This window comes from Mustelus asterias, chromosome 10 (assembly GCF_964213995.1).
Source record: "Mustelus asterias chromosome 10, sMusAst1.hap1.1, whole genome shotgun sequence".
NCBI classification, from domain to species: Eukaryota; Metazoa; Chordata; class Chondrichthyes; order Carcharhiniformes; family Triakidae; genus Mustelus; species Mustelus asterias.
This window is the reverse complement of record NC_135810.1, coordinates 32,080,936-32,101,956: the sequence shown is the minus strand read 5'-3', so window position 1 is coordinate 32,101,956 and position 21,021 is coordinate 32,080,936. Positions and strand designations below refer to the sequence as shown.

At 45.2% G+C, this 21,021-nt stretch overlaps 1 protein-coding gene and 1 pseudogene across 2 annotated transcripts in view; both read right to left on the bottom strand.

Annotated features, from left to right (window-relative positions):
• Positions 1-21,021, bottom strand: part of gpc6a (glypican 6a) — a 1,457,751-nt gene that overhangs the window by 945,748 nt on the left and 490,982 nt on the right. The gene's annotated exons all lie outside the window — the stretch shown is intronic.
• On the bottom strand, positions 10,753-10,932 carry LOC144500127 (U2 spliceosomal RNA; annotated as a pseudogene).

Sequence of the window (21,021 nt, the reverse complement as noted above, 5' to 3'; positions counted from 1 at the left end):
CCTTGCATATTCATGTGCTTATCTAAAAGCTCCTTAATTGCCCCTATCGTATCTGCACACCCCCCACCCCCACCCCCCGGCTGCTTATTCCAGACACTACCACTCCCTGTGTAAAAAACGTGCCCCTCACATCTCATTGAACTTTCTCCCTCTCACCTTATGTGCATGCTCCCTAGTATTAGACATTTTAACTCTGGGAACAAAATTCTGACCATCAATCCTATCTATGGCTCAAACACAAAGCTGGGTGGAAGGGTGAACTGTGAGGAGGATGCAGAGATGCTTTAGTGTGATTTGGACAAGTTGAGTGAGTGGACAAATGCATGGCTTATGCAGTATAATGTGGATACGTGTGAGGGCATCCACTTTGGTAGCAAAAACAGGAAGGCAGACTATTATTTGAAAGACTATAAATCGAGAGAGGAGAATGTGCAAGGAAAACTGGGTGTTCTTGTATACCAGTTCACTGAATGTAAGCATGCAGTTGCAGCAGGCGGTAAAGAAGGCAAATGGTATGTTGGGCTTCATAGCAAGAGGATTTGAGCACAGGAGCAGGGATGTCTTGCTTCAAATGTCTTGGTGAGGCCACACCTGGAATATTATGTGTAGTTTGGTCTCTGAGGAAGGACGTTCTTGCCACAGACGAGTGCTACAAAGGTTTACCAGACAGACACCTGGATAGTGGGACTGATGTGGAGAGATCGAGTCGGTGAGGATTATATTCATGGAGTTCAGAAGAATGAAGGAAGGGAGATCTCATAGAAATCTATAAAAATTCTAACAGGGCAAGACAGGGTAGATGCAGGAAGGATGTTTCCAGTGGTGGGGGGAGTCCAGAACCAGGGTTCATAGTCTAAGGATAAGGGGTAAACCTTTTAGGACTGAGAGAAGAAATTCCTTCACCACAAGAGTGGTAAGCCTGTGGAAGTCACGACCGTAGAAAGTAGTTCAGGCCAAAACATTGTATGTTTTCAAGAAGGCATTAAATATAGCTCTTGAGGCAAAACGGATCAAAGGTTATGGGGGAAGGCAGGATCATTGAGTTGGATGATCAGCCATGATCATACGGGAACTGAGTAGCTGGCTCGAAGTGGCAAATAGCTTATTCCTGCTCTATTTTCGATGTTTCTATGTTTCAATATGGTGCCACACAGAGGTTAATATGTGGGATGAGGGCACGTGGATGGTGGACTAGCCAACAGACAGCAAGCAGAGAGTACGGATAACCGGGGTGGAATTTTCACAAAAAAATTCAAAGTGCCAAATTAGCATAAAAACTAGAGCAAATTCTGCTGCTTTTTTCAGTGGGATTTTCAAAATTAATCTCTCACATCACTGACAGCCCTAGCGTGAATCACGCTGAAAAGCTGGGGGTGGGGCCTATTCCCACTGGAGAGGCCAGTCTCAACCACCACTCCCCCCTGGCCGTCCCAATCTCCAGAACCCCCCCACTGAAGCCCCGACACCCTCCCCACCGTGATGGCCAGCCACAGTCGCCATCCTCCCTCCCTCTGCCTGCGATCCCAAAGTGCAGAGGAGCAGTAGGAGCAGTGGGACCACCCCACCCCATCCCCACCCCCACTGACCTTGCCCTCATAGGCCCCACCCCTAGCAGACTCCGCTCTTCTCTGGCCCTGCCCGATGCCCAGTGGGCAGTGCCAAGGCGTCCCCTGACATTGCCACTTTGCCCCTAGCCAGTGGGTCAGGCTGGCAATGACTGGGGGCACCACCCCCTGACCCTGGCTTCCTCGGGATTCTCTATGGCCCCTCTTCACTCCAGCGGGGTTAGGCTGCCACCTCCCCACAAGTGGGGAGCTATTGTAAACCTCGCTGGAGGGAAGGATATGCGAGCAGGTCCGGAACCTTCAATCCCGGGCCCACTAATGATATATAAATGTTCATTTAAATAATTTATTCAACTCTGCGCCGTTTTCTGGCGCAGAGCTGATGAGAACGGAAATCCGGTGGCTGGTGATGTGCGGAGGCTGTGGCACCCAGCGGGAAGCCCGCTACACTGCCTCTGCAGATGTCTACCGGCCCACTGCGCTGCTCTAGCCATTATCATTCAAAAAGACCATGGCTGATAATATAAAATGGCTGACAAATATCAAACATGCCGATCGCTCTATCGCCACCCACACTTTGGCAAATCAGACCACAAGAATGTGCTTCTGCTCCCAGTTTACAAGCAAAACCTGAAGCGGGAGAATCCATCAAAGAGAATCGTGCAATGTTGGTCTGAGGAATCGGATGATCTCCGACAGGGCTGCTTGGAGTCAGTGGACTGTTCAGTATTTAAAAACTCTGCGACCAGCCTGAATGAGTACGCCACTACAGTAACTGACTTCATTAGTAACTGTGTAGAAGACTGTGTGCCAAAGAAGCAAATCCGTGTGTTCCTTAACCGGAAACCATGGATGAACAGGGATATCCACTGCTTGCTGAAGTCTAGGTCTGAGGCGTTCAAGTCAGGCGACACTGACTTGTATAAGAAAGCCAGATACGATCTAAGGAGATCCATCAAAGATGCCAAAAGACAATAGCGGACCAAGCTAGAATCCCAGGCTAGCCACACCGACCCCACTGACTATGGCAAGGTCTGCAAGACATAACAGGCTACAAGGTGAAGGCATGTAAAATCGGCAGCTCCAACGCACCCCTCCCTGATGAGCTCAATGCATTCTATGCCTGTTTTGAGCAAGAGGTCAGTGAGAGCATGCCCTCCACGCTGGATGCCCTGGATGAACCTGTATCTGGGGTCATCATTGCCGATGTCAGAGCAGCTTTCTTGAAGGTCAATCCACGGAAAGCAACTGGACCGGATGGGGTACCCGGACGTGCACTCAGATCCTGCACGGATCAGCTGGCGGAGGTATTCACAGACATCTTCAACCTCTCTTTACAACAATCTGAGATCCCTGCCTCCTTCAAGAAGACGACCATCATCCCAGTACCTAAGAAAAACCAAGAAGCGTGCCTTAATGACAATCAGCCGGTGGCTCTGACATCCATCATATTGAAGTGCTTTGAAAGGTTAGTCATGGCACGAATCAATTCCAGCCTCCCGGACTACCTGGATCTACTACAGTTTGCCTATTGCCGCAGCAGGTCCACAGCAGACGCCATTTCCCTGGCCCTGCACTCAACCCTGGAACACCTAGATAACAAGGACACCTATGTCAGACTCCTATTTATTGACTACAGCTCAGTCTTCATTATTCCCACGAAACTCATCTCCAAACTCCATGGCCTGGGCCTCGGCACCTCCCTCTGCGACTGGATCCTGAGCTTCCTAACTCTCAGACCACAATCAGTAAGGATAGGCAACAATACCTCCTCTGCGATCATCCTCAACACTGGTGCCCCACAAGGTTGTGTTCTCAGCCCCCTAGTATACTCCTTGTACACCTATGGCTGTGCGGCCAAATTCCCCTCCAATTCAATTTTCAAGTTTGCTGACGACACCACCATAGTGGGTCAGATCTCAAACAATGATGAGACAGAGTACAAGAATGAGATAGAGAATCTGGTGAACTGGTGCAGTAACAATAATCTCTCCCTCAATGTCAACAAAACGAAGGAGATTGTCATCGACTTCAGGAAGTGTAAAGGAGAACATGCCCCTGTCTGCATCAATGGGGACAAAATAGAAAGTGTCGAGAGCTTCAAGTTTGTAGGTGTCCAGATCACCAACAACCTGTCCTGATCCCCCCCATGCTGACACTATAGTTAAGAAAGCTCACCAACACCTCTACTTTCTCAGAAGACGAAGGAAATTTGGCATGTCAGCTACAACTCGATCCATCTTTTACAGATGCATCATAGAAAGCATTATTTCTGGTTGTATCACAGCTTGCTATGGCTCCTGCTCTGCCCAAGACTGCAAGGATCTGCAAAAGGTTGTGAACGTGGCCCAATCCATCACACAAACCAGCCTCCCATCCATTGACTCTGTTTACACTTCCCGCTGCCTCAGCAGCGTAATTAAGGACCCCACGCACCCCGTACATTCTCTCTTCCACCTTCTTCCTTCGGGAAAAAGATACAAAAGTCTGAGGTCACGCACCAACCGACTCAAGAGCAGCTTCTTCCCTGCTGCTGTCAGACTTTTGAATGGACTTTTCTTGCATTAAGTTGATCTTTCTTTACACCCTAGCTATGACTGTAACACTACGTTCTGCACTGTCTCGTTGCCTTCTCTATGAACAGTATGTTTGTCTGTACAGCGCGCAAGAAACAATACTTTTCACTGTATACTAATGCATGTGACAACAATAAATCAAATCAAATCAAATCAAATGATCTGACTGCAACCTCAACTTCCCATTGCTGCCTAATTCTGATAAGCAAGTGGGTGAAAGGTTATCAACAATCTATCTACCTCTGCCTTAAAAATATCCAGACTGCTCTCCCTATCTTTTGAGGAAGACTCATAACCCTCAGAAACAAACCTCCTCATCTCTGCCTTAAATGGGTCAGCACAGTAAGAAGTCTCACAACCAGGTTAAACGGGTGACCCCTTAGTTCTGGATTCTCCCACAAGAGGAAACATCCTTCCCACATTCACCCTGCCAAGACGCCTCATGATTTTGAAAGAAATTTGATGACATTGCAAGGTCAGCATAAGTAAGCATGATCTCAGCTGAAAAACAAGGCACTCAACCGAAATACAGATAAGCAAATGAGCATTCCTTGAGGCAAAAGTGAATCATCACCCTGGAGCTATCAGATGGTGCCTATTCCTTGTTGCTGAAGCAATGGAACTTGACAACTCCCATGTCAACTGTCTTACATCCTGTAATGTATTTTTGCTCACACATTGAAATTTCACATTCTGGGCCCTTGTTCCTCTTCACTTAAAACCGGCACCATTCATTCAATACCTCATGACCAAATACAGCTGCAGGCTTTGGAACCTGCAACCGCCACTTAGCACAAATCATCCCTCCTACAAACACGGCGGCACATAATGCCATGGAATACCAGGCTACTGGATCAGAAATTTAACAAATCTGCCATTTAACTTCGGAATCTTTTTTTCCTTCCCTTGGCTGTTTGGGATCAGAAAAGAAGGGATTTAATTACAATCCTAAAGGTGAAGAGGTCTGTCCAGAAAACTTTTGGACCAAATTCCAGCTTTCCTTCAAAAAGCAGGAAATGGATGAAAATTCAGTTAAGGTCGATCCAATTAGAGTTTAGCTTCAGCTTTAATTCAATAATTAAAGAGTAAACATGGATACAACTCTCAGAGAGATTGGATGGTTCAATAACTTTGAGCATGAAGTTTGAACAGCTTTATGCTATTAAGATTATTCACCATCTTTCAAAAATCTTATAACTAACATTATTCAGCTTAAATTACTGAACTTTCAGGCGGGGAAAGTGCTTCATGAAAGTCCCATGACAGGAAGGAGAATGGCTTTTTAATGTTTTGATGCTTCAGGAAAGCCTCAGTGGCATCGGCCAATGGTAAAGACCTCAGCTAGAAGTAATTCACTCTGATGAAAGATTACAATAAAATTACGTGAACCCCACATAAAGGCATGAAATAAATGTTGGTCTCTTTTAGCTTTGGCCAAATTCCAAGCCTATTAATTTAAAAGAAAAAAATCTGAAAAGGATTTAAATATACTGCAGTCTTCACAATTCACTGTGGCACAAACATGTACTCCATTTCACATTACACTGCTCACTTGTTATACATGATCATTTATTTTAATTCGGCTAAAGGACGGTTAAGTGAAATAATGGGCCGGACTTTTATCCGAGTGGTGAGAAGTGGGAGCCGGGAAACCTCCAGGCTCGGCCCGTCTGCCTCGAGAAAAAGTAGTAAGAGTTTTAACAACACCAGGTTAAAGTCCAACAGGTTTATTTGGTAGCAAATGCCATTAGCTTTCGGAGCGCTGCTCCTTCATCAGATGGAGTGGAAATCTGCTCTCAAACAGGGCAAACAGACACAAAATCAAGTTACAGAATACTGAGTAGAATGAGAATCTCTCCAGCCAACCAGGTCTTAAAGGTACAGACAATGTGAGTGGAGGGAGCATTAGGCACAGGTTAAAGAGATGTGTATTGTCTCCAGACAGGACAGTAAGTGAGATTCTGCAAGTCCAGGAGGCAAGCTGCGGGGTTTACTGATAGTGTGACATAACCCAAGATCCCGGTTGAGGCCGTCCTCATGTGTGCGGAACCTGGCTATCAGTTTCTGCTCAGCGACTCTGCGCTGTTGTGTGTCGTGAAGGCCGCCTTGGAAAACGCTTACCCGAAGATCAGAGGCTGAATGCCCGTGACCGCTGAAGTGCACCCCGACAGGAAGAGAACAGTCTTGCCTGGTGATTGTCGAGCGGTGTTCATTCATCCGTTGTCGTAGCGTCTGCATGGTTTCCCCAATATACCATGCCTCGGGACATCCTTTCCTGCAGCATATCAGATAGACAGCGTTGGTCGAGTTGCAAGTGTATGTACCGTGTACCTGGTAGATGGTGTTCTCACGTGAGATGATGGCATCCGTGTCGATGATCCGGCACGTTTTGCAGAGGTTGCTGTGGCAGGGTTGTGTGGTGCCGTGGTCACTATTCTCCTGACGGCTGGGTAGTTTGCTGCGGACAATGGTCTGTTTGAGGTTCCATGGTTGTTTGAAGGCAAGAAGTGGGGGTGCGGGGATGGCCTTGACGAGATGTTCGTCTTCATCAATGACATGTTGAAGGCTCCGGAGAAGATGTCGTAGCTTCTCCGCTCCGGGGAAGTACTGGACGACGAAGGGTACTCTGTCCGCCGTGTCCCGTGTTTGTCTTCTGAGGAGGTCGGTGCGGTTTTTCGCTGTGGCACATCGGAACTGTCGATCGATGAGTCGAGCGCCATATCCTATTCTTATGAGGGCATCTTTCAGCATCTGGAGGTGTCTGTTGCGATCCTCCTCATCTGAGCAGATCCTGTGTATACGGAGGGCTTGTCTGTAGGGGATGGCTTCTTTAACGTGTTTAGGGTGGAAGCTGGAGAAGTGGAGCATCGTGAGGTTATCCGTGGGCTTGCGGTACAGTGAAGTGCTGAGGTGGCCATCCTACATTGTCTGTACCTTTAAGACTTGATTACCTGTAAAGACTCTCGCATTTCAACCATTATTTTGTAAATTGAGTTTGTGTCTTTATATGCCCTGTTTGTGAACAGAGCTCCCACTTACCTGATGAAGGAGCAGCGCTCCGAAAGCTTGTGGCTTGTGCTACCAAATAAACCTGCTGGACTTTAACCTGGTGTTGTGCGACTTCTTACTGTGTTTACCCCAGTCCAACGCCAGCATCTCCACACCTTGATGACAGAGCCAGAGGGTGGATGTAGAGGGTTGTTTTTCAAACTGGAGGCCTGTGACCAGCAGTGTGCCTCAGATATCGGTGCTGGGTCCACTGTTATTTGGCATTTATATTAATGATTTGGATGAGAATATAGGAGGCATGGTTAGTAAGTTTGCAGATGACAGCAAGATTGGTGGCATAGTGGACAGTGAAGAAGGGTATCTCCGATTGCAACGGGATCTTGATCAATTGGGCCAGTGGGCTGATGAATGGCAGATGGAGTTTAATTTAGATAAATGTGAGGTGATGCATTTTGGTGGATTGAACCAGCGCAGGACTTACTCAGTTAATGGTAGGGTGTTAGGGATTGTTATAGAACTAAGAGATCAAGCTCATTGAAAGCAGAGTCACAGGTGGAGAGTGGTGAAGAAGGCATTCGGCATGCTTGGTTTCACTGGTCAGAACATTGAATACGGGAGTTGGGACATCTTGTTGAAGTTGTACAAGACATTGGTAAGGCCACACTTTGAATGCTGTGTACAATTCTGATAACCCTATTATAGGAAGGATATTATTAAACTAGAGAGAGTGCAGACAAAAATTACTAGGATGCTACCAGGACTTGATGGTTTCAGTTATAAGGCGAGACTGGATAGATTGGGACTTTTTTCTCTGGAGCGTAGGAGACTGAGGGGTGAACTTATAGAGGTCTATAAAATAATGAGAGGCATAGATCAGCTAGATAGTCAATATCTTTTTCCAAAGGTAGGGGATCTAAAGCTCAAGGGCATAGGTTTAAAGGTGAGAGGGGAGAGATCCAAAAGTGTCCAGAGGAGCAATTGTTTCACACAGAGGGTGATGAATGTCTGGAACAAGCTGCCAGAGGTAGTAGTAGAGGCGGGTACAATTTTGTCTTTTAAAAAGCATTTAGACAGTTACATGGGTAAGATGGGTTTGGTGGGATATGGGCCAAACGTGGGCAATTGAGACTAGCTTAGGGGTTTAAAAAAAATGGGCGGCATAGACAAGTTGGGCTGAAGGGCCTGTTTCCATGCTGTAAACCTCTGTGACTCAGGGGGATTGGCAACAAAGAGTCATGGGTGGGGAGGCAGTTGGCAGGTGGGGGGTGGATAGTCGGAGAGGCAGTAGTTGGGCAGTCAGGGGGTAGTCGGGAATGAGAAGGAGCCAGGAAGGGAGGATAATGGGGGGTGGGGTACAGTTAGGCAATTGCAAGGGCAGTTGTACACGTGGGGGTAGTGGGTGTTAGGGAAGGTGAGTAGCAGGAATTGGGGAGGGCAGTTGGAGGAAGGGATAGTCAGGGGATGTGAACAGCAGTCGAAGAGCCCCATGGAGTGTTAGGAAGTGGGAGGGGTTGATGAGGTGATCGTGAGGATGTGGGGGTTAGTCAGGTCATCTCATGGGGGTTGGGAGTAGTTGGAGTGGGTAGGGGGAGTAATGGATAGTTGAGCGGTGGGGGATCCCATGGCATGTTTAAAGTTAAAAGTTTATTTATTAGTGTCACAAGTAGGCTGACATTAACACTGCAATGAAGTTGCTGTGAAAATCCCCGAGTCGCCACACTCCGGGGCCTGTTCGTGCACACCGAGGGGGAATTTAGCATGGCCAATGCCACCAACCAGCACATCTTTCGGACTGTGGGAGGAAAACAGAGCTCCTGGAAGGAACCTGCACAGACATGGGGAGAACGTGCAGGCTCCACACAGACAGTCACCCAAGCAGGAATCGAACCCGGGTCCCTGGTGCTGTGAGGCAGCAGTGCTAACCACTGTGCAACCGTGCCGCCCTTATATTAGCCTCTGTGTTAGTCAGTATTAAAATTACCCAGAAGTTAGAAGTGGTTTTAATTCTTCTAACTTTTCCTGGTTAATTATAGCCATAAGGCAGTTGGAACCACCCGAAGTTTGTGATTTTAAATCAGAGTTTCGGATGGTTCCGACTGCAGGGCAATTGTCCACCGACAATTTGAAAGTCCCAGACAATTGCCATGGAATACCTAAGTGAGGCCTTCCGGCTGAGTGCGATGGGGGGCCCTTACTGCCCAACTATCCCCTCCCTGACTGTCCCCCCGACCACTTTCCTGTTACCATCCCCACCCCCAACTGCCCCCATTCTCCAACTGCCTTCCCAACCCCCAGATTACACTCCCCCCAACTACCTCTCCCTTCCTGAATACCCTCCACCCCCACAACTAACTCCTTACCTCTGACTCACTGTCCCTGCATTTTTCTCACCTGGCCTGAGGCAGAGGATTAGGTGACAAAGGGAGGGCTGTATTACAGGGCAAGCAACTCGGAGCGGGGCCTATCCAGCTGTGACTCCCACACCATGGAAGTTACGGCTCATAAATAAACAAATACAATCAATCACACTTGAAATAACTACATTTTTAATTGAACAGCAGCTTAGCATGCCCCAGAAAGTTCCTTTGAGGAAAATGATTTTTTGAAAGCTGCACTTCTGCAGTTTATTCATTTTATAAATAACTTATTTGAAAATGAATTCTAAATAACCACATCTCTAACGGTGACTCTTAGCAACCAACATTTCTTCTTTAAGTTCAAATGCAACCATTAATGGGAGAAAATAATTTGTGATTGATTGGTTCTGACAACTCCCAGTTTTGGCCTCCAACCTTTCTGATTTGTTCTGACATTCTCTAGTCTGCCTCTGATTGATCTAATTCTTTAGTATCCAGAATCTCCCAATCCAAGTAAAAAAAAAACACTGATGTTTTCTTGTGAAACTCTTAAACTAAATGACAGGTAGGTTGAAAGGCTGACAGTTAGCATGTTTATCTCATTCTGTACGGCATACAGCATTTGCAAACCAGGCAGCACATTTACAACTGAACCATGTCACACACCATAATCCATATTGTGCAAAATGATGCATTCTGTGTCACAAAACCCTACAGTGCAGGAGGAGGCCATTTGGCCCATGGAGCCTGCAACGACCACAATCCCTCCCAGGCCCTATTCCCTTAACCCCACATATTTATCCTGTTAATCCCCTGACATGAGGGTCAATTTAGCATGGCTAATCAACCTAACCCGCACATCTTTGGACTGTGGGAGGAAACCGGAGCACCCGGAGGAAACCCACACAGACATGGGGAGAATGTGCAAATTCCACACAGACGGTGACCCGAGGCCGTAATTGAACCCGGGTCCCTGGCGCTGTGAGGCAGCAGTGCTAACCATTGTGCCACCGTGCTGCCCATGTTCTGAAGAGCTCCCCACTTGATTTAGATTTGACAATTTTAGTTTAATCGGAAACTGGATGGAATTATATATTTTTTTTATACTTTTCCAATTCAATCAAATCAAATCCAATTCAGAGTCTCAACAAGTTGAGACATTTCAGATCCAGGCTGACAAGACAGGACGGGAGACCAAAACCACCCTGTCCTGGGCCTGATCTACATGAGTCAAGCTGATTGGAGAAGGGGGAGGATCCTCCTCCAAGACTTGAGCTCATTTGCATCTTAGCCAAAAGGCCGAGATGCCGCTTTTAAAAATTGCTTCATATGAAACATATGAAGCCTCAGCGTAACCTAGTGACCTCAACCAAGTGCAGGCAATCCATACTACACTTGATCTTAGCCAAAAGGCCGAGAAGCGATGGAATGGAATTATATTGGGAAAATCAGTGGCTGGGGAAATAGAACCGTAGCAGAATATGATTTCAGAACAACCCAACCCATCTGATGTCGACAATACAGCTGATTGGTGCACCTGACCTCCCCATTTTAAATTTTGAATAGATACATCTTTCTGGGTTTGAAATAAACATTTTGTGCCACAATATTTATGAACGGACAACTGACAAATGACAAAAATGTTCCAATGCGTACTTGTGTAATGAGCAAAAGATCAGCATATTAAAATTGGACCAATAGCATTTTCTGCAATAATGACTTGGCTGACGGGACTGAATGTACCGTTGGTAAATTTGTCGGTGGACCACCTTTTGTGAAGAGGACATTAGGGGTGGAATTTTTTTAACTAAGTATCAACTCAGGCAGGAAAAGCGGTGAGTTATCCACTGGATCCACTGCTCGCTTTTCCTACCATATTTTTGACACTTCATTAAAAAAAGTGCTGGAGTTGGGTCCCATGACATCACGCTGTTGGGGGAGGGCTGTTCCACCAGGAACATTGGCCTTCAAGAGATCAGGTGCCCTTTAAGAAGGGCACACAATCGAAAAAGAACAAAAAAGGGTTCCCCCACCGCCTCCCCTCCCATGCAAGGCAACCGCCCCCCCCCCCCCCCCCCGCCCTGCAATGACAGGGCACTACCCCTTGGCACTGCCACCGACATAATGCCAGGTATGACTCCAACCAGTGGAGAACCTTTCTCCTGATTCTCTTGGTTTCAATTTTCCTCGGGCTCCTTGATGCCACACTTGGTCAAGTGCCGCTCGACGTCAAAGGCAGTCACCCTCACCTCACCCCAAGAGCCAAGTGATTTATTTTTGCAAAAATTTACTTTAACCATAAAATATCTGCAAGAACATGACTAACATTTCAAAATCGTCATCATACACAAAATGCAATAGTATTCAGGTTTTCTACATAAATTATGTTGCACTCTGAGGTGCTTGAATACAGTCAAAGAAATGTTACCGACATTTCAAAATGGTGACTACAAATAGTGCAATGGGATTTAAATTATCGACATATCGACACAGACATCAAGCGTTTACCCCAGTCCAATGCCGGCATCTCCACATCATTTAAATTGTCTACATAGATCAAGATGCACTCTGAGGTTTTTCCATACAATTGTCACTCGTATAGTATCTCATTGGGTCCTTTCTACACACTGGGAGTGTCATCCCATTGCACATAGGCTGTGGTGGGGAAGAGACTGTTGTCCACCTCCTTGTGGAATGTGCTTTTGACAGGAGAGAGAGGTGTTTTTGTCACAATTCATATTGAGCAGCTCTGTGACACAGGACTCTGTGCTCTACCGGCTGTTCCCAGGGTGACACACCGAGACAACTGCTGCCGGAGGATCGTCAATTCGCCTCTGCCCAAAACTTGTTGGTCTTCGAGTGCAAAGTGTTGTCTCCGACCGAGTGTTGCAGAGTGGCACATTCCAAAGCCCAGGACTACATGCTGACGGACACAGTGAAGCTTGGGGCAGCCCCCACAGAGGCGCAATGGGGAAGGTCACTGTCTAAGACCTTTTAGCCATAGCATACTGAGGAGAGGGGAATTGTAAAGACCCCTTGGGTTGTATGACTCACATTGAATGAATGCAGTGAATATTAAATGTATCACGATTGCCTGTAAGCACTCCGGGAGCTGAGTATTCCTGGCAGAAACCAAACGGAGCATCAGTGATCAGGTTATTCCTGTGTAAGTGCCACTTGTTCAGTAACACCTAAATATATGCAAGTTGCTGTTGTTTCAACAAGGAATAAGAGGGGTCTCTTTCTTGTGTCTTTGAAATTTACATTAACTCATTGCTTTGAAATTATGAAAATTTTTCTCACCATTTCTTGTCCCAGCTTGGACTTCTAATCTAATAATCGAAAGTTATTAGACTAAAATCTAATTATCTAATTAAGAATCTATTAATTAATATTGATTAATCTAAGACTTATCTCATTAAAAATTGAAATGCTTTGTGTCTATTTTACATCCGAGTGAAATATACCCAGTGAATTTTGAAGTCATGGGAATTTTACTTCTCTAAATCTCACTGGGCAGCGGCTTCAACAAAGCAAAACGTCATCTAACTCCTGAATGCTCTCTCTCTTTCCCCATCCCTCTCTTCACCCGCCACCACTATCCGAAACACCCTTCCAATTTTTCACCCACGTGCAAACCATGCATGGTTCGAATCCCAGCACTTTTAGATTTTCTTCAAATATATATTTGTGAAATGCTGTTTGCTGGACACCAATGTTTCCAGTTAATCTGTAGAGTGTGAAGATTCACAGGACATTCAGTGTGAGGTGGGGAACGTCTCTAATATCCTGCTCCTAAATATCCTGCTCCTTGGGGCGGCACGGTAGCACAGTGGTTAGCACTGCTGCTTCACAGCTCCAACGACCTGCATTCGATTCCCGGCTTGGGTCACTGTCTGTGTGGAGTTTGCACATTCTCCTCGTGTCTGCATGGGTTTCCTCTGGGTGCTCCGGTTTCCTCCCACAGTCCAAAGATGTGCGGGTTAGGTTGTGTGGCCATGCTAAAATTGTTCCTTAGTGTCCTGCGATGCGTAGATTAGAGAGATTAGCGGGTAGAATATGTAGGGATATAGGGGTAGGGCCTGGGTGGGATTGTGGTCAGTGCAGACTCGATGGGGCGAATGGCCTCTTTCTGCTCTGTAGGGTTTCTATGATTTCTATAAAATAACACTGACCAGACACAAACTGGATTGGAACTGAATCAAATACATGAAGATTCCACTTTTGAGTACATTTTCTTTTACATGTTGCAAATCACTGTCTAGATGAAATCTGGATAGCAATCCTGATTCTAATTACTAGGATGCCTCTTTAAAATTACATGGGCCTGCCTGGAAGTTGGCAAGTCAACCAAACTAGTTTGCAGTCAGAATGAATTCTGGTCAGGAATTGAAATGCTGGAGCCAGCAGAGGGGGCTCACCAACCCTCCTAACAATGTTGAATTTGGTTAATATGGCTTTGGATGAACAACTTCCACTCTTTGCACTCTCAGGAACCTCTATCATCTGTTTTTAGCTTCCAGGTTTGATTTCCATGTCTGTATTGTCCCACGTTCAGCCTTCACACTCGGTAAAGTCTGTGTCTTCTAATTCCTAATCTGTTCTTTCAGCTAAATCTTAAGTTTGACCTACTGAGTCAACCAAACCTTGCTCCTTCCCTGAGCCAATCCAGATTCCTCTAATTCACATCAGCCTCAAATCATTGTGACTTCAACCAATGGGGTGTTACTTTCCACTAATCACTCACTAGGAAAACAATAATGTGGAGATGATGCCAATTGAAAGATCTCAAATTCACTTGTAAAATATAAATAGTTCCTCCAGAAAGAGTTCACTTGAAGTTGTCTTTTTCTAAGTAACATAATGCGATGAAAAAAAATGGGTCTGAATTTTCCTCTGGGGGCACGCCCAAAGTCAACACAGGCAAAAGCAGATGTGATCTCCTGCCCGAGATCACGTTGTTAAAGTGATAATATGCTAGGTGGGCAGTTAAGGCCCACCCAATGTCTAACAAGTCTGCCAACTGGATCTTGCACCAAGACACAGCACCCACAGGCATAAGTTTAAGGCACAATAAGGGCGTGTCATGGATGACATTATTTGCATTTTTTGTATTGCAGTTTCTGTTGGGTTTGGATCTGAAAGAAGTCTTACTGTGAATGAGGCATTGTCATTGGATTGAGTCGGCCTCTGAGTCTTGGATGACTCGTTGAAGGTTTACTGGATCAATGCATCCTCACATTCCTGCCCCCCTGAATGTTCTTGCCACCCACCTCAAAGTCCTCACCCTGTGCAATCTCAGGTTCATCCTCACTGGAGTCATCGTCCCTGGCCTGTGGTCCTGCCTCGCACGCCTCAGCCTCCACTGGGTTCCCCCTTGTCAGAGCTGGATTGTGCAGCATGCAGCAACTATAAGGGAGACACGTTCTGGCAAATATTGCAACGATCCCCTGGTCAAGGTATCGGGAACACACCGTGAGCAGCTTATGGTCCTTCCACCACCACACCTATGGATACATGACTCCTGTTTTATCTCTCCTCTGCCTCACTTGGGTGAGGGAGTGGGGCCATCAGCCACCTCTTCAAGGGACAGCCCTTGTCACCCAGGAGGTATCCATCCAATCTTGCAGGAGCCATAAACAGCCTTGGAACCTGGGAATGCCACAGGATGTATGAATCGTGTGAGCTCCCTGGATAGCAAGCACATATTTACGGAATCTGTGACCTGTGGTCACAGACAATCTGAACATTCATTGAATGAACCCCTTCCTGTTGATGAAAGCTCCCGGTTTTCCTGCTGGTGCTCTGATGGCCACATGCATGCAGTCATTTGCACCCTGAATCTGAGGGAACCCAGCCAATGTGCAAACCCTCATGCTCTCCCTGCCTGGCTGTCCTCGTCTATCTGGGAGTTATGAATGTGCGGACATATTTGAAGATGGCATCAGTCAGTAGCTTGACACAACTGTGTGTAGCTGATTGAGAGATACCACACAGATCTCCCACTAAACCTTGAAATGTACTGGAGGCATTGAAGTTGAGGGCCACTGTGACCTTCAACACCACTGGCATGGGGTGACCACCCAGGCCGAAGGCGGCAATTTCGGGACGTATCATGTCATAAATTGATGTCATCTTGTCCCTGGAGGGATGTAACCTTCTGTACATCTAGACCTTAGACATTTGTGCTGCCTGTATATTCTTGCCGCTGGATAGTGGCGTTTTTGGTGTCCCCCCCCACGATGTCCACCCAGCTGGCCTTGCACTAGCTGAGCCTATGTCTCTCCTCTTACAGCTCTCTGCCTGGGATGCTGCCTGCGCTCACCTCCTCTCCCTCCTGCCCTTCTCTTCCTCTTTAACAGAAGTCCCACAAGTAGAATACACTATCCCCAAGGGAGCAGATAGAGAGGTCCAATACCTTGCAAATAATGGAACACTGTCCTCCAATCCTCAAGAAAACCTTCCAGGGAAGATCTGAAATGCTGTAAGTCATGCTTAACGTCCAAAAAGCTCAAATAACTTGAAAAAAAAACTCGAGGAAAACTCTATGCTGATATGTCTATGAACTCAATCACAGAGAAACTGCTACTGCTCCCCGGTCTTTCATCCCACCCTTTAATGAAGAAATGAAAGAGTGAATTGAGCGCTAATCTGTTTTGCCCATGTGATGATCTGAAAATCACACGGGCAGTGTAAAGACCATTGATTGGACTTTTACTGGCTTTCACTGGTCCTTTGGGCGGCACGGTAGCACAGTGGTTAGCACTGCTGCTTCACAGCTCCAGGGTCCCGGGTTCGATCCCCGGCTCGGGTCACTGTCTGTGTGGAGTTTGCACATTCTCCTCGTGTCTGCGTGGGTTTCCTCCGGGTGCTCCGGTTTCCTCCCACAATCCAAAGATGTGCGGGTTAGGTTGATTGGCCAGGTTAAAAAAATTGTCCCTTAGAGTCCTGGGATGCGTAGGTTAGAGGGATTAGCGGGTAAAATATGTGGGGGTAGGGCCTGGGTGGGATTGTGGTCGGTGCAGACTCGATGGGCCGAATGGCCTCCTTCTGCACTGTAGGGTTTCTATGATTTTTCTATGATTTCTTTATTGTCAGTGAGTGCACATCCAAATCACACACATGCCCATGAACCTCAAAATTGCACACATGCTCGATGACATCAGGAAACAGTCCCAATATCTCCTTGCACAATTTACCACACTCGGCACAGACAGGTAAAATTCTGGCCATTAAATTTAATAAAGCAGAGGAGATTATTATATACAGGGTCTATGAATAAAATCAGTTGTTCATGGAACATGGATGCACCACATAGTTCTGGATATGAGATAAGTTTAGTGGAACTTATAAGGAAAGGTTGGACAGACTGAGTTTGTTTCCACTGGAGTTTAGAAGAGTGAGGGGTGACTTGATTGAAGAATAAAAGATCCTGAATGGTCTTGACAAAGTGGACTTGGAAAGGATGTTTCCTCTTCCAGGACTACGGGACGCTGCTTTAAAATGAGGGGATGCCCTTTTAGGACAAAGATGAGAAGGAATTTCTTTCTCTCTCTGAAGGTTGTGTGACTTTGGAATTCTCTGCCTCAGGAAGGTGGTGGAAGTAAGGGCTCTGAATATTTTTAAGGCAAAGGTCGATGGATTCTTAAGCAAAAACAGAAAATGCTAGGAATCTCAGCAGGTCTGACAGCATCTATGGAGAGAGAACAGAGCTAACATTTCGAATCTGGATGACCCATCCTCAGAGCTGATGGATTCTTGTCCAGCAAAGGAATCAAAAGTTTTCAGGGTTAGACGGGAATGTGGAACTTGAAACAAAACCAGGTCAGCTACGATCTTATTGAATGGCAGAGCAGACTTGAGGGACTGAACGGCCAACTCCTGCTCCTCTTTTGTATGCTTGTATGTTCGGAACAGATTGGGGTATTAATGTAAGTAATGTAGAAATAATTGTTCTCATTAGGGAAGTTTTATTAGTCTTGAGAATGTACTCGACAACTTAAAATGCCTTTTTTACAATTTGTCGAAAAATAACAAAATCAGGATCTTTAAAGTAGCACAATATTGCTACATAATTTTTTCAAACCATTTTACAATCTTGTGGTGATAAAATGAGCCTGAGGACATTGGCCACATCTTACTGTACTACAAGGATAGTTACTGGAGCTGGCTTTAATGTTACTATGTTTTTAATAGCTTTCAAGATGATTTATGATATTACATTAACTATACCAGGGAATGCCATTTCCTTATTGCTAAACAAATGGCTCAAATTAAGTAGTGAGATTAATGCTAATGGTTGGAAGGCTATTCACTGCAACAAAACAGTAGAGTTCATGGGAAATAAATAGTAAGTGTTGCACTTCATTCTCAGCCATATCTGCTCGATGCAATTGTCACAAGGTAATGAGATTCACCATCATCAGCGATTCCTGTTATTGCAATTTCTATTTTTAATGCATGTAGAATTCAATCAAACTGAAGTAATTGAAAGAGGAGACAAAGGTGAAATCTACCTATACTGGTAATTAATTCTTACTTTACATAGGCTAATTGAGGGCAATCAGGTAGAACTGAATGACATTACCTACATGTTAACTTGAAGAGATTGAGTCATTTTTAACTAAAATCTATGCACCTGTGTGTCAAAGGATGGAAAATAACTTTCCCTTCTGAGATACAATTCTCTTTTACCCAGAAACAGCGTTGTTCTGTATTTAAGAGGTAATAGTTTGCAGTAGTAATGATGGTGAAGCTATCAACACTCACTATTATGATGGGGTAAATTGGGCAGTAACAGCAAACCAAGCTTTGTCAACCCCATAAAGACCTCCTGACTAACACCTGGGATAGTAGGCCCACAGCCTAGTCAAGCAACAGCCTGACATTGTCTGTAAAGTATGATTCCCTGAGTATGACTATGTCCCGGCACCAACCATCACCATCCCTGGATATGTTCTGTACCACTGGCAGGACAGACCTAATACAGGAGGTGGCACAATGGCTTATTGATGGAAGGGATTCCCCTACTAGTCTTCAACATTGACAGTGACCTCCCCATGAAGTCTCATGGTATCAGGTCAAACATGGGCAAGGAAATTGCCTGAAGATTACCACCTACCCTCAGCTTATGAATCAGTACTCCTCCATGTTGAACATCACTTGGATAAGCGAGGACACAGAATGTACTCTGGGTGAGGACTGCAATGTCCATCACTCAGTAGCAACATTACAGTCCTAACTGGTCAGGTCCTAAAGGACATAGCCCACAGACTGGGTCTGTGGCAGGTGGTGAGGGAACCAACAAGAGGGAAAAAAATACATGCCCTCATCCTCACAAATCTACCTGCCACAGATGTCCTAGAAGAACAAGGGCAGCAGACACATGGGAACACCACCACCTGCAAGTTGCCCTCCAAACCACACATCATCCTCATTTGGAACTATATCGCCGTTCCTTCACTGTCGCTAGCTCAAATCCTGGAACTCCCTTCCTAACAGCTCTGTGGATGTTCCTACAACATATGGACTGCAGTGGTTCAAGAAGGTGGCTCAGTGCCAGCCTATGGATGGGCAATAAATGCTGGCGATCCAGAGACCGGAAAATTTGGCCGAATGAATATTAAAATTAGTAGGCCCATTGAGCAACACTGAGCAAGTTGTCAATATCAAACCAGTTCATGAGTTTATTTGGCTCAGTAAAATCAATAAAAATAAAGATTTTGATATTTATGGACAAAAAGATTGAGGTGATGCCATAAGATCAAAATTTAGTAGTTTACAAACATTATTTGAACTCTAATTAGGTCCAGCTTTAAATCAGCATTATTTATGTTACATTATGTACAGCTTCATCTGTATATTAATTTTACTTGCTAGTAATTTTCTGTTGCAGCACCAACTATCTGTGGGCATATCAATGGACTTCTCATCAATAATGGGTGATTGCATTCTCCTAATGCCCGGTGACATTATAGCTGGATATTTATCAGGTAATAATCTGCAGTTGGTTACAGTAAAATTTAATTCAGTAATAATGTATTTCCTTGTAAATATGGGAAATAACTAGTCAAAATAGCTTCCAGATTTCCATGGGGATGATGTCATTTTTGCAGGAAATGAAAAGTGCTTTCTCACCAATCTCTCTTTCCTACCAATTACTCGCTGTCTTCACTGTATTCTACTTACAGAATCAAATTCTTAGCCCCATGACTTCTTTCCTCTCTAGAGGCTTATTGCATTCTTTTGTAAACTGAGTGCAAATTAAGTGCAGTAACCCATGACTAGCTCTCCCTACATCAGCTTGTTACCTTATCACCACATTTCATTTGCACGTGGGTTGGGGGCTTCCTTAGAGTTGCTCCCATTCTCCTCATTGTAACATCTCCAGACTACACTATTTCCAATGAAATTATGGTGGAGTAGGAGCAACTCCAAGGAAATTACCAGACTGCATCTTTCAACCAAAATCTTGTTTCTTGAAGCTCCTTACTAGGAAATTCCTTGGGGATTTTACATTGTGTCCTGTACAACAAAGTTTGCCGGGGGGAAACGGGGGGATGGGGGTGTGTGGGAGCACAGAATATTGGTGGATTGTGTCAGAGTGGAATCCTGACGTTTTCCTACCACTGGACAAATTTGCCAGTGACAAACAGCAGGATTGGGGAGGATGGTGGTGAGTGTTATAAATATATTTATCGACATATGGTGCAAGAAGAACCACAAAATAGGCTTCGGACTTAAACACTGGGGAACACTTTATTATAGGTGTGCATTGTTCCACAGTCAGATCCTTAACCGGGTTCCACACTAGGAGGAGCTAATCCCTCAGGGGTTACCTGACTTGAACACTTAAAGGGGCAGTACCCACCTCAAAACCCCAACATACTATAGCTTTGAGGGCTCTAATTCTCAATGGGTGGTATGTACTCAATGTTTTGTGGAGGAGAGTGGAAGAAGTGGCCAAGTTCAGCCACATAGAACAGGACTGCAACAACTAGAGGTAGAACAGCCTCATGAGGGTGCAAGGGGACACAAATGAGAAGGTCACAAAGCAAAGAATGCAGGCCAATGTCCAAAAAGATTAACAATTTTCCAGACTTACTTTCTGTAGAACCAATGTTCACTTCATCAATTAGTTTCTTGTTGAAATATTAATTGAAACTCTTATTATCTCTTCTTATGTTGCTAGCCATCTGTCTCTCATACTCTATTTCTTCCCTCCTTATTAAACTTTTAAGCATTCTTTGCTGTTCCTTATATTTTGTCCCATCATCTGACCCTTCATCTATCTTTGCACAACTAGAAACTTTGTCTTTAAATTCGATGCTATTTTTAACCTTTCGAGTTAGTCACGGATAGTTTGTTGTTCCCTTGGACTTTTTCTTACTCGTTGGAATGTAACTATTTGTATTCTGAAATATCCCCTGATGTTTGCCACCCACTGCATCTCGATTGACCCATTCCTTAATCTGATTTGACAATTTACTTTAGTCAGTTCTGCTTTCATACCTC